Below are 12,921 nucleotides of genomic sequence, written 5' to 3'. Positions count from 1 at the left end.
CCAACATATATGCCACACAATGTTTTACACCTTATTTACTCATACTCTTAAGTTTTCTCTCCTTTGCTAAATTATGACCTTTATAACTTCAGCTGATGAACAAGTATTTCAAGCTATTGAACAGTAGGACTACCTGCCTGTCTGCTTTGCATGGCTGTGCCCTCACATAAAATACATTTTTGTCTGTATAACAAGGATTGAGCAATCATAATAATGTTTTATTGCACTCTGCCTTTATTTTATAAAAAATGACCAGAAAATAGAAAATGAAGGCATTGTTTTAGAGATAATACAATTGAGACAAAATGAAAATGATTAGTCATGCCAAAAGTGATGAATCCTATGCTGATTGGCTCTGTTTTCAATTGTGAGAGGAAAATAGCACAATCCAAAATCATGAAAAAGAACTACCAGACTGCTATCACTGAAGATTTTGTCTGAAAGCCTCCATTTAGTGATAGAGAAAATAAATAAGCATTTTAAATTATAAGCTTAAAAAATAAAGGTTCAAAAGCTCACCCATAATTTGGATTCAGAGAGAGCTTTACAGTCCGACAGAGCTATAGCTATACAGTTTTATAGGCTCTTATACCAAGAAAAGAAAATTTGGAGTTCACTTTTATTTTGACACATTCCTCAAGGAAGTTGATGAACCATTCCCCCCATACCAACACTTTTTGGGGTCCCAGACCCATTTTCAGTGGGAGAGAGAGGGTTCTCCCCCCACCCCTCCCTCCACACACAACACCAGGCAATTCTCAGATACCGTACTGGTGTCCCAAGAATTCAGTCCACTTCTGACACTATCTACCAGGAGATAACACCAGGTTCCACAGGTTAAGGGATCAGTCCTACAAGAATGCCCCCACCCCCACTTCAGATGCCAGACCCAAGCCTCAGACTATTACCAATGTTTCTGACCCACTGGCTACATACATCAGAGGTTCCCAGGGCATCCTCCTTAGGTTTTTTTTAATTTGCTAGAGTGGCTCACAGAACTCAAGGAAACATGTTTTAGCTATTTATTAAAGGATATGATAAAGGATATGAATCAACAGACAAACAAAGAGATACACAGGCAACGTATGGGGAAAGAGGGTGCTTCCTACTCCCCTGCACCTCCCCCTGCACCTTCCTACATCCCCCTACCTAGTCCTCCTGCACCTCCCTGCACCTCTGCTCCCTGAATCCAGTCCTTTTAGGTTTTGTTTTTTTTGTTTTTGTTTTTGTTTTTTTTTTAAGGGGAGGAAGAGAGAGAGGGAGGGGGAGAGAGAGCTGCACGCACAAGTGGGGGAGGGGCAGAGGAAGAGAAAAAGAGAAGAGCATCTTAAGCAGGCTCCACACCCAGGGGCTCAGAACCGGACACAACTGTGATATGATGACCTGAGCCCAAATGAAGAGTCAGAGGCCTAACCAACTGAGCCACTCAGGTGCCCCCCTTTTAGGTTCTTAGGGAGACTTTACTGCATAGTCATGATTGACTAAGTTAGTTATTGCCTCCTGGAGGATTCAACCTCCAGCCCCTTTCCTCTCCCTAGATATAGCAGGTGGGACTGAAAGTTCTAACCCACTAATCACAAGGTTGGTCCTCCAGGCAATCAGCCCCCAACCCTTGGGTGGGGTCTGAAAGTTACCTTCCTTAGTTACAAAACACCCATGTCACCTTTATGGTTCTGAAACATTTTTCAGGAACTATGAAGACTATATATATATATATATATATATATATATATATATATATATACACATACACACACATACATATACATGCACATACATATATATATACATATTTCTTATAAATCATTACACTGCAGCCATCAAATAAGCAGCAGAATCTCTTACTCTTCCCTTGCAAAATCATCAAATACTTCTCAATATCAGATAAGTTATTTGAGTTTTCCTAAATGTCATTCAAGTAAGCTGTGAAATTATCTAGTAAGTTATAGGAAAAATATTGCACATTCATGCATTTAGAGAAGTAGATCAGGTAAACTATTCCATTAGACATAAATTTCTCTATATTTAGGGCTTAATCTGGTTTTCAGTTTTTAAAAATGTTACAAACCATACAGCATAAAAATTCAGTATTTATATAATAATTACAGATTTTTATCTTTTTAACTTTCTGGGAATTGAATCTTATTTGTGAGATTCTACTGTTTTTCTTTCAGATATTCAACTATCAAATACATTTTCAGGAATGCTTTTACTGGAAGGAAGGGGACACTTTATATCAGGCTAATCCCTTTAAAATATGTTGGGGAAGAACTTTTCATAGAAAGTAGGTTATAATTTAATAATAAGTATTTCTCCTTGTAGAAATTAGGCAATACATTTAACTATTAAATTGATTTGTTTAGATGTTCAAAGTAACCAGATTCTAACTTTCTGCAAATATGTGCCTTTTATCACATAGGTAATAGAAAGGAAAAAGTCTCACCTTTAGTACCTCACCATAACTAGGACATTGGCTGGATTCTTAGACCCATTCACAAGTTAATATTTTAAAAATTAGAATTCCCTGCCTCAGAAATAGTTCATCTCTCAAATGAAATATCCCTACAATTTTTCCCACTCCATGTTAGTGTTCTTCTTTATTAAAAACCTTATAAATATTGTATAGCACATATTTTGAACTTGTTAAGTATATTAAGTTATCCCCAAATAGCTAAATCGAATGGGATTTATTATAGGTTTTTGTTATACTGGAGCCTTTGAAAGACACGCCCAGTTCTTTATGGAATGTTTTATGCAACCATCTCTTTTTAAGACCAAATATCTCAGGATACAGAGTGTACTTCTGCTCATTGGTAGGGTGGAGAGATGGTTAATAACTAGACTTAGACATTTTTCCTTAGCACAAAATAAATTTAATTTTAAATCATTCAATTCAATGTTTGAAAAATAAGAAGTAACAATTTCCTTGCTATTTTATTCTAAAAGTGTGTTTTTTATTGTTTTCAAGTCTAGTACAATAAAATAGCTAATAGCTTTGCATGCCAATCCTCTCAGAGAAAATGCAATCTTATAAAATGGCATTTTATCATCCTTTAACAATGTAAATGCTTGCCACAAAAATAGGGAAAAAGAAAAAAAATCACCATGTCCTTAGAAGCACAAGGACATAATTTTAGTTTTTCCATTTTTGGTCTGTTATTTTTTCAACCTTCTGCCACCTAGTCACTATTAATGTGCATATAAAAGCTGTAAAATTGTCTGTTATATTACAGGAAAAATATAGCACAGTGATGCACTTAAATTACTTTGAATGCCAGATTTTGAGTCAGATGCTCTAGGTAAGACATGGCAGAGAAAGAAAGAAAGAAAGAAAGAAAGAAAGAAAGAAAGAAAGAAAGAAAGAAAGAAAGAGAGAGGAAGCAGAGAGAGGAGGGAAGAAAGAAAGAAAGAACAAAAGAACGAGCAAAGAACAAGAAATTGTCCTGATTCTCTGAGGTACTTATAGACCACTCAGCCATGGGAAGGTGTCTGGTTATGAGGTAGATTATTAAATATTAGTAGAATGAAGAATGATTAAGCAAATTAAAATATCACTTTGTCATGTAAAGAATTGACAATAGAAGAGAAGCTACAAAAGAAACAGATTGAGCAACCAAATCCTATGAAGAAAACCAGGATACTGTAGTGTCTTAAATATCACGGAAGAGTTTCTGAATAAGAAAGGAATGGCCAAAGTTATTGGATGATGCCGAGATTTCAAGCAAGAAATGGATCAAGTGCCTTGTATATTAGCCTCTTGAATGTTAATGGTACCCTCATTGAAAGGTCTTCTTTAAGTGAGTGGTAACTACAAAAGTTGGATTACAATTGGTTGAAAGGTACAAAGAGGTTGGGAAAATAGACCCAAGTTTACATTGTCATTTGACATGTTTATAAGTGGAAGGAGAGAGAAAGGTGTAGCTGTTAAAATGGGAAATAGGATACACAGGCACTTTGTTTCTGTTATTGTTTTAAAGATAGAAAATCTTTAAACATATGAGAGGCATCAATAGAGAGAGATAAAATTCCTGATAAAATATGAAAGCAAAATCTTGACAGCAAAGTGGAAGGATGCTTCCTCCACCCTGACCTTGTTAAATGATCAATGACTTGGTGGAAATGCAGGTATCTCAGTAAAAGTGATATCTGGATATTGAAGATCTTCTGCTCCTAACTTTGATTTTCTCTGTGCAATGATAGGAGATGTTAAAGGTGAAAATGGTGGGAACATGGGATTCAAAGTATATAGGCAGGGCACCTGGGTGGCTAAGTTAGTTAAGCGTCTGCCTTAGGCTCAGGTCATGATCTCCCAGTTCATGGGTCTGAGCCCTGCGTTGGGCTCTGTGCTGACAGCTTGGTGCCTGGAACCTGCTTTGCATTCTGTGTCCCCTTCTCTTCCTTCCTCTGCCCTGCTCTCTCTCTCTCTCTCAAAAATAAGTAAACATTAAAAAAAAAAAGAATACAAAGAGAAAAAATAGACATCATATATAGTAAATATCTAGCTTCATGGTGTAATACAGTTAATCTAATAGTCTGTATGCTACAATCAGTAACTTTATATATGCTGAGACATTTTTTTCAAGACTATTTTCAGAGATTTATTTTCTATAATAGAATTGTAAGTACTAACTTTTCAGCATTTATTCACTTCAATAAATATCCTTTTTTCTTTAACTTTATACAGAAAACTTTATAACTCTATAACTTTTCTTTAACTTTTTACATTAATAGATTTTGAGGATCACATTATCATATGTTAACCAACACAGAAAATCTCATATAAAAATAATGCATCACAAATAAAAAATAATTTAGGAATAAATTTAATGAAGGAAATGTTAGATCTAATCCTAAAATTTGTATGTAATCGCAAAAGACTTTGATAGCTAAAGCAATCCTAAGAAAGAACAGAGGTAGAGGCATCACCCTTCCTGATTTCAAACTGTACTACAAAGCTATGTAAAGCAGTATGGTACTAGTATAAAAGTAGACATACAGACTAATGGAACAGAATTGAGAGCCCAGAAATAAACTCCACATATAAAGACAACTAATATTTGACAAGGGACCCCACAATATTCAATGGGAACATACAGTCTCTTCAATAAATGATACTGGGAACACTGGATAACCATATACAGAAAAAATGAAATTGGACTCCTAACTTACTACTCAAAATGAATCAAACTTAAATGAGAAACTGGAAACCATAAAACTCCTAGAAGAAAACATAGGAAAAAAGTTCTTTGGCATAGTTCTTTGGCAATGATTTTTTGGATATGATGCCAAAAATACAAACAACAAAGACAACAGTAAGGACCACATCAAACTAAAAATCTTCTGCACATCATAAGAAACAATCAAACTAATGAAAAGACAATCTATGGAATTAGAGAAAATACTTGCAAACCATATATCTGATAAGGGACTAATATCCAAAATATATTAGAAACACATATAAATCAATAACAACAACAACAACAATCTGATTTAAAAATGGGCAGAGGAATTAAATAGAATTTTCCAAAGAAGAAATACAGATAGATGGCCAAAAGATGCATGAAAAAGTATTCAACATCACTAATTATTAGGGAAATGCAAATCAAAACTATAATAAGATGCCATCTCACACCTATTACCATGGCTATAATCAAAAAGAAATAAAAAGTGTCTGCAAGAAAGTGGGGGGGGGGGGGAAGCAATCCTTGTGCACTGTTGGTGGGAATACAAATTGGTGCAGTCACTATGGAAAACAGTATGGAGTTTCCCCCCAAAATTAAAAATAGAACTACCATATGATCCAGCAATCTCACTTCTGGGTATATAACCAAAGGAAATGAAAACAAGATATCAAAGAGGTATCTTCACTCCCATGTTTATTGTAGTATTATTCGTAATGGTCAGGATGTGGAACCAACCTAAGTGTCTATCTATAGATGAATGGATAAAGATGTGGTAAATGTAGATGCACGCGCGCACACACACACACACACACACACACACAGGAATCTTCTTATCTTGCCACGAGAAAGAAGAAAATCCTGCCATTTGTGATAATATGGATGGCCCTTGAAGGCACTGTGCTAAGTGAAATCAGACAGAGAAAGATGAATAATGTTTGATATCACTTATATCCAGAATCTAAAAAAAAAGTCAAATTCATAGAAACAGAAAGTAGAATGGTGGGTACCAGGACTTGATGGGTGAAGACAATGGAGAGATGTTGGTCAAAGTGTATAAACTTCCAGCTAGAAAATGAGTAACTTCTGAGACTCTAATGTACAGCATTGTGATTATAGATCACAATAACCACAGTACTGTGATTATAGGTCACAATACTGTGTTCTATACTGGAAATTTGCTGAGAGTGACATGGTGAAGGTGTTAGCTAACATTCTGGTGGTAATCACACTGCAAGACAGAAGTGTATCAAATCACACAATGCACACTTTAAATTTATACAATGTTACACATCAATTCCACTTCAATGAACTTGGAAAGAAAAAAGAGTGATCAAGTGAGTTAGAAGACAAGCCACAGACCAGGAGAAAGTATTAGCAAAAGACACATCTGATAAGGGACAGTTGCCCAGAATATACAAAGAACTCTTATAGCTCAACAATAAGAAAACAAATAACCTAGGGGTGCCTGAGTGGCTCAGTCGGTTAAGCGTCCGACTTTGGCTCAAGTCATGATCTCACAGTTCCTGAGTTTGAGCCCCATGGCAGGCTCTAGGCTGACAGCTCAGTCTGGAGCCTGCTTCAGATTCTGTGTCTCCCTCTGTCTGCCCCTCCGCTGCTTGCACTCTGTCTCTTGCATTGTCTCAAAAATAAATAAACATTAAAAACAAGTTTTTAAAAGAAAACAAATAATCTGATTAAAAAATTGGCCAAAGACCTTAACAGACACTCCACCAAACAAGACATACAAATTGCAAAAAGGTACATGAAAAGATATTTCATGTGATACGTCATCAGGGAAATGCAAATTAAAACAACAGTAAGATACCACTATATACCTATTAGAATGGCCAAAATCCGGAACACTGATACCAAATGTTGGTGAAGATGAGCAACATGAACTCTCACTCACTGCTGATGAAAATGCAAAATGCCACTTTAGAAAACAGTCTGCTGGTATGTTACAAAACTAGACATGTCTTACCATATGATCAGACAATCACAGTCCTTGGTATTTAACCAAAAGAGTTGAAAACTTATGTCCATAGAAAAACCTGTACAGATGTTTATAGCAGCTCTGTTCATAACTGTCACAACTTGGAAGCAAGCCAAGATGTCCTTTTCCTTTGGTGGGTGAATGAATAAAGTGTGGTACATCCACAACGGAATATTTTTCAGTGCTAAAAAGAAATGCACTCACAAGCCATGAAAACACATGGAGGAAACTTAAATACATACTACTAAGTGAAAGAAGCCAATCTGAAGAAGGTTATGTACTGTATGGTTTCAACTATATGTCATTCCAGAAACAACTATAGAGACAAAAAGAATAAAAAGAAAGATCAGTGGTTGCAGGAAGAGGGGTCACAGAGATGAATAGGCAGAGGACAGAGGAGTTTGGTGACAGTGAAAATATCCTATATAATATTATAATGAAGGGTTTATGTCATTATGCATTTGTCCAAACCCATAGAATGTACAATACCAAGAATGAACCATAATGTAAACTATGGATTTTGGATGACTATCATGTGTCAGTGTAGGTTTATCCCTAGTTTGAAAAAATGTACAATTTTGGTGAGTGATGTTGATAATTGGGGAAGGCTATGCATCTGTGGGGGCATGGGTTATGTGGGAAACATGTTTACCATCCTCTCAATTTTGTTATAAACCTAAAACTGCTCTAAAAAAATAAAGTCTTTTAAAAAAGTGACATGAAGGCCTTGGCTTAATTTTTTTCTTCTATTTTAGCTTTTTCTGTATTTTAATACATACTAGCTTTTTGACTTTAGTTCATTTTTCTTTTCAATCTTTTAAACGATTTCCTTTTTGCCCTGATTACCAAACTATGTTAAAAATGTGACTTTATCTTTTTCATTGCTTAGGATATTCGAGAGTAAGCGTTCTGTTTTATGGTGATTGGTAGATTTAAACTTGGATGTCTTCCTTTTAACCTAAAAAGCAGATGTTAGATGAACATTTTTCTTCAAGAGCCATTATACTGCTACAATGCCCACTTCTGAATTGCTTCATTCCATTTATCCAATTAAATGTTTTCAATTGATTTTTTAAAAACATGTTGTTTTCTAAAAATATAGCTACATCCTATCAGTTTATAATCTATACAGGAAACATTACCTAAAGTGCCTTGAAAATGCTTTTATACTCATGTATTGGGGTGAAGACATTCTGAAGAGAGGAAAGTGGATTTCACTCCTAAACATAAGCATGGCAATGTCCAGCTTTAGCATAAACCTGAAAGCCTAGGTCTGGAGCAACAGAGACAGTCTTAAAAAATAACCCAGTATGTCATAAATAAATATATAAATAAACCAGAATTTATATAAGTTTAAATAAATAAACCAAAATTGCATAAATGGGGAAGTACTTAAAAGATTCATAATACCAGAACATTCTTCAACCTCATTATAAAAGGCAAGTTTTATTGTGTTTCAAAAAGAAAAGCCAAAGGGTGCAAATTTTCAGTTATAAGATAAATAAGGTTCTAAGGTACAGCATGGTGACTAGTTAATAACACCATATTGTACACTTGAAATTTGCTGAAAGCAGATCTTAAGTGTTCTCACCACACACACACACACACACACACACACACAAATACACACACACACACACAAATACACACACACACACACACAAAAGGTATCAATGTGAGGATGTAAAGTGATAGATGTGTTAATTAACTTGATGGTGGTAATCATTTTGCAATGTTTACATGTATTAAATAGCAAGCAATATAGAACAGTGATTAATCATACCAACATACGATTATACTAGATCTGGATTCAAATCATAACTTGATCACTTCCAAGGTATGGAATAGAAAGTATGCAAGTAACCAAGTCACTTAACTACAGTGTTTTCATCTGAAAACAGAGCTAATGTATCTACCACCCAGCCTATTGGGATCAACTACATAGCTTTACCAGAGTCCTAAGCACAGAGCCTTGGCACACAGGAAACATGGGGTGCCACTAGTCGTGATTATTCATCATCAAAAGACTTTCCTTTGTATATGATTAAGTAACTATACTTGATGAATTACAAACATCATATGTACTATGACTTGGTATGTCCCTCTTTTAAATGACAAGGAGATAAGCTTCTTTGTTTGAACTAAAGAGAATGTGCTCTTTTTTTTGTCCCTTGTGTCAAAAAAGTAATTAGGCCAGTGGTGTGTTATTCTTGTAAGAGAATTCTTAGAAAGTTCAACATAAGTCATAGAGACCCTCTATGCTTTTCTATTTTCTCATTACCATGGCCACTGTGGAAAGGAATTATTATCACTTGCATCTTTGCACAGGTATCTAATAACTGAAAACAATTTTGCTTTTGCTGCTTTTGTGCATAAGTACCATCTCCAGACCATCAGGTGAGAAGACACCTAGGCTTCCTGGAAAGAAACTTCATCTCCCAGAGAAGAAAATTACAAAAAGTAAACTACATTCAGGAAAAAAATGGAAGGTTTAGAAAGCCCTCCTAAAAGTTTAGCAGTGTTTGCATGCAGCCCTACCGATTGTAGAAATGAGATCAAGGGCATGGAGATTATGGCAGCTTCACCCCTAATGTGCTCAAGACAGACATCATGAGCAAAAAGAGGTCAGCCTTCACTTTGCCCACACTATTATTATTCCTCACAAAGAGTCCTAAAACCCATCACAAAGCAAGGCAAGGGCATCTAACACTGGATTTTCTAATGCCAGTCTGACCCACCTCTGGTAGTCATCCTTCACAGCTATAAATAGAAGTGGCTCAAGCTCCTCTGAGAGCAAAGGTGGCAAAAAAGGTGTTCTTGACAGTGAATGGCACCCTGCAGGCTATGACAGGCTAGACCCTCCGGGCTGCCCAGGGACCCATTGTCCTGTCTGCAGCTGCTTTCTGGGGCCAATTTTCGGCTTGTCAGAGGGACTTTTCTCAGCCTCTGTGCACACCAGAATCTACCTGCCACGGTGGCACAGCACATCCCCCAGGGAGGCTGGAGGAAAGCCCAGGGACTGCAGGGAATCCAGGAAGCTGGAGAAGGAATTTTTTTCCTCTCCTTAAACAAGGAGTGTGGTTGACTTGCATTTCCGAAACAAAATTGGATAATTAAGGTCAACGAATGTTAAATTAAATAATGATAAAAATCTTACTGAACATTTTAAAAAATAACATAACCTTTTATAGGAAATAACTGCAGAGACACCGTTGGATTTTTTTCTCCCCACCCTTCCCAAACTTCAAATTTCTTAATAGGATAAGGGCCTAGTTGGAGAGAGCAGACTAATGGTAGAAACCTGATTCACTCACGGGTCCCATAACACAAGTAATCAGGAAATCTATTTTGTATGTAGATTTGCTTGGGCAAATGTCTGCTATTATTTGGGTTTTAGCAGGATTTTTTAAATGTAAACATCAGAATATTAAAATCACAAAAGAAACATACAGGATAATAATTTTAGTATTAAATATAACTAAACTGATTTTGAGTATATTTGCAACATTTTATCAAGTTTCATTCAGCTTCTAATGATGGATTTAGGTTTTCACGTTGGAATGGAGCCTAATTCGCAAGGTGAAAACTCATCTTCCAGAAATTCTGAAAGGTTTCCCATTTTTAAGTGAAATAATCTCAGAATTTAAATTCTGCAATTTGTTTAGAAAAAAATCCTATCGTTCTTATACACAAGCAGCAGCAACCATTTGCATTAAAATCATAAGATGTATTGATTTATTTTACTATAATTGCTGTGACAAACATTATTCTTAATTATCTGATTTTTGATTTTTTAAGGGAATTTGTTAATATGCTGGATTGTAAGTATGAAATCTATATCCACCCCAAATTGTGGTGATGTTCCTCAAGGAGAACATAATGCTTTCTTTTGGAAATTCAAATAAGAGGGTAGGTTTCTTTTTTATGGTTTCATAGAGTACACCAGATCATCTTGGTCAGAGTGCTCAGGAGGCTTACATACTTTTAAATGTGTCTTCAAGTCACCCCCAGCAACATTGTGACTGTACTGTATTAGAAGAGTTAAAGCACCCTAGCTTTTTCTTCTCCATAATGTCCAGGCACTGGAGGTAGGCTGAGTTCTATTAGCAAATGCTTCCCTCTAAAGCTGAATTTGCCCACTCATTTGTCTGTTCAACTGCTATCCCAGGTAGCTGAGCTGATTACCCAGACTCTCTAACATGTCTGCAATGTTCATTTATGTTTTGATCAATGCTGGAATAGCCCACATGTTTCAGTCTATCCTCTGACACAAACACATTATTTATGAAGCCCTCTAAATGCTTATATTGCTTCACAGTGAAATAATTAGGACTGATCTCTTTGTTTATTCCTCTCATCCTAAGACATCCTCCACAGTCAATCCTCAGTGGCCTGGGGAAATGGAATAGTTATATCACCAAGTCTCAGAGGAATGATGTAAACTAGGAATTGGTAGAACAACCAAACAAACAAAAAACTTGACTAGTATATCCCTTCAGTACCTGTGCTATAAATTTTCCCTTGTTCGTGTCTACAGAATTTTGCAGAAGGTACTTCTGTTAGTTTGGATTCCCCCGGAATTAGACCTGTGAGGAGAGTTTGAGCAGTAGTAGTGTATTTGGGAGCTGATGTCAGAAAGCACTAATAAGGGAGTGCCAAAGTGAGATAAAGATGGGGGAGGGGAGTCAATAAAGGATATATAGGGGAGTAGGTTACTGCTTTAGGCAACTGTCTTGCTAGGGAATGCTAGGAGACAGCATAGAATATACCTCAGACTTATCCTACCTCGGAAACAGGAAGCTGTGAACTTACCTCCGACTTCAATATGTTATTCACTGAGATGTTCCTGAGTACAGTAACCTCTGGGCATGCTCAGTCTGCCCTGCAAGGGGTCTGAAAGCCCTCAGGTGGAGAGTGATAAGACTTGCAGCAATGGCATGTGCCAGTATGGCCAATGCTGAGTGACTTATGGGCAGAAATCAAATAAAGGGCAGATACCACTCTTCTTTACATAGCAAGTGTGATGTCAAAATATTTTAAGTCATATTTTAAAGGATTTAGCAAGATGGCTGTTTATGTGATAATTGTTTTCCAATTGCCTATGATGGGCCAGAAAGCATTGTGTTATGCAAGAATTCCGTGGCAAAAGTTTTTGCACATCTAATACCCATCCCCACTTAGTTTTTGCTATTGTTATACATTTTCACACTTAGGTGTGCATAAAGCGTTCCTTACCATTTCCTCCCAGAAAGAGAAAAATTCTAAAGAGCTGGTATAGAGTCTTTTGCGCTAAATACCCTAGCTCTCCCACCCTCCCTTCCATCTCTATCAGTTCTCACATTCTTGGTAAAAGCACAACTGTACTAGAAATTCAGGATTTGTTTGTTTGTTTTATTTTCAAGGCCTGGTTACTGAGAAAGAAAATCCTGGTCAATTGTAGTATATTTATTCTCATCCTATTAGGAATTATGGACTAGGTACTGAAAAACACTTGTGGTTTATTAATAGGTAAAAAATAGATTAGTAAATATGATACAGTACATAGAAATGCTTCAAAACATACCCTCTCATTTATCAAGCCAAGTGAAAACTTTTCCTTACCATATGGAAATAAAACTATCATTACATTTTTAAAATATCTTCTCTCATCATAAACTTTGGAAGTAAATAGAAAGGCTGTGAAGTCAAGTCTGCAAGGAGTTAATTCTGCTCAACTCACTGAGCTAAAATGGGATTATGTTTGGC

This window comes from Panthera tigris, chromosome C1, assembly GCF_018350195.1.
Source record: "Panthera tigris isolate Pti1 chromosome C1, P.tigris_Pti1_mat1.1, whole genome shotgun sequence".
Taxonomy (NCBI): domain Eukaryota; kingdom Metazoa; phylum Chordata; class Mammalia; order Carnivora; family Felidae; genus Panthera; species Panthera tigris.
This window is presented reverse-complemented; position numbering follows the sequence as displayed.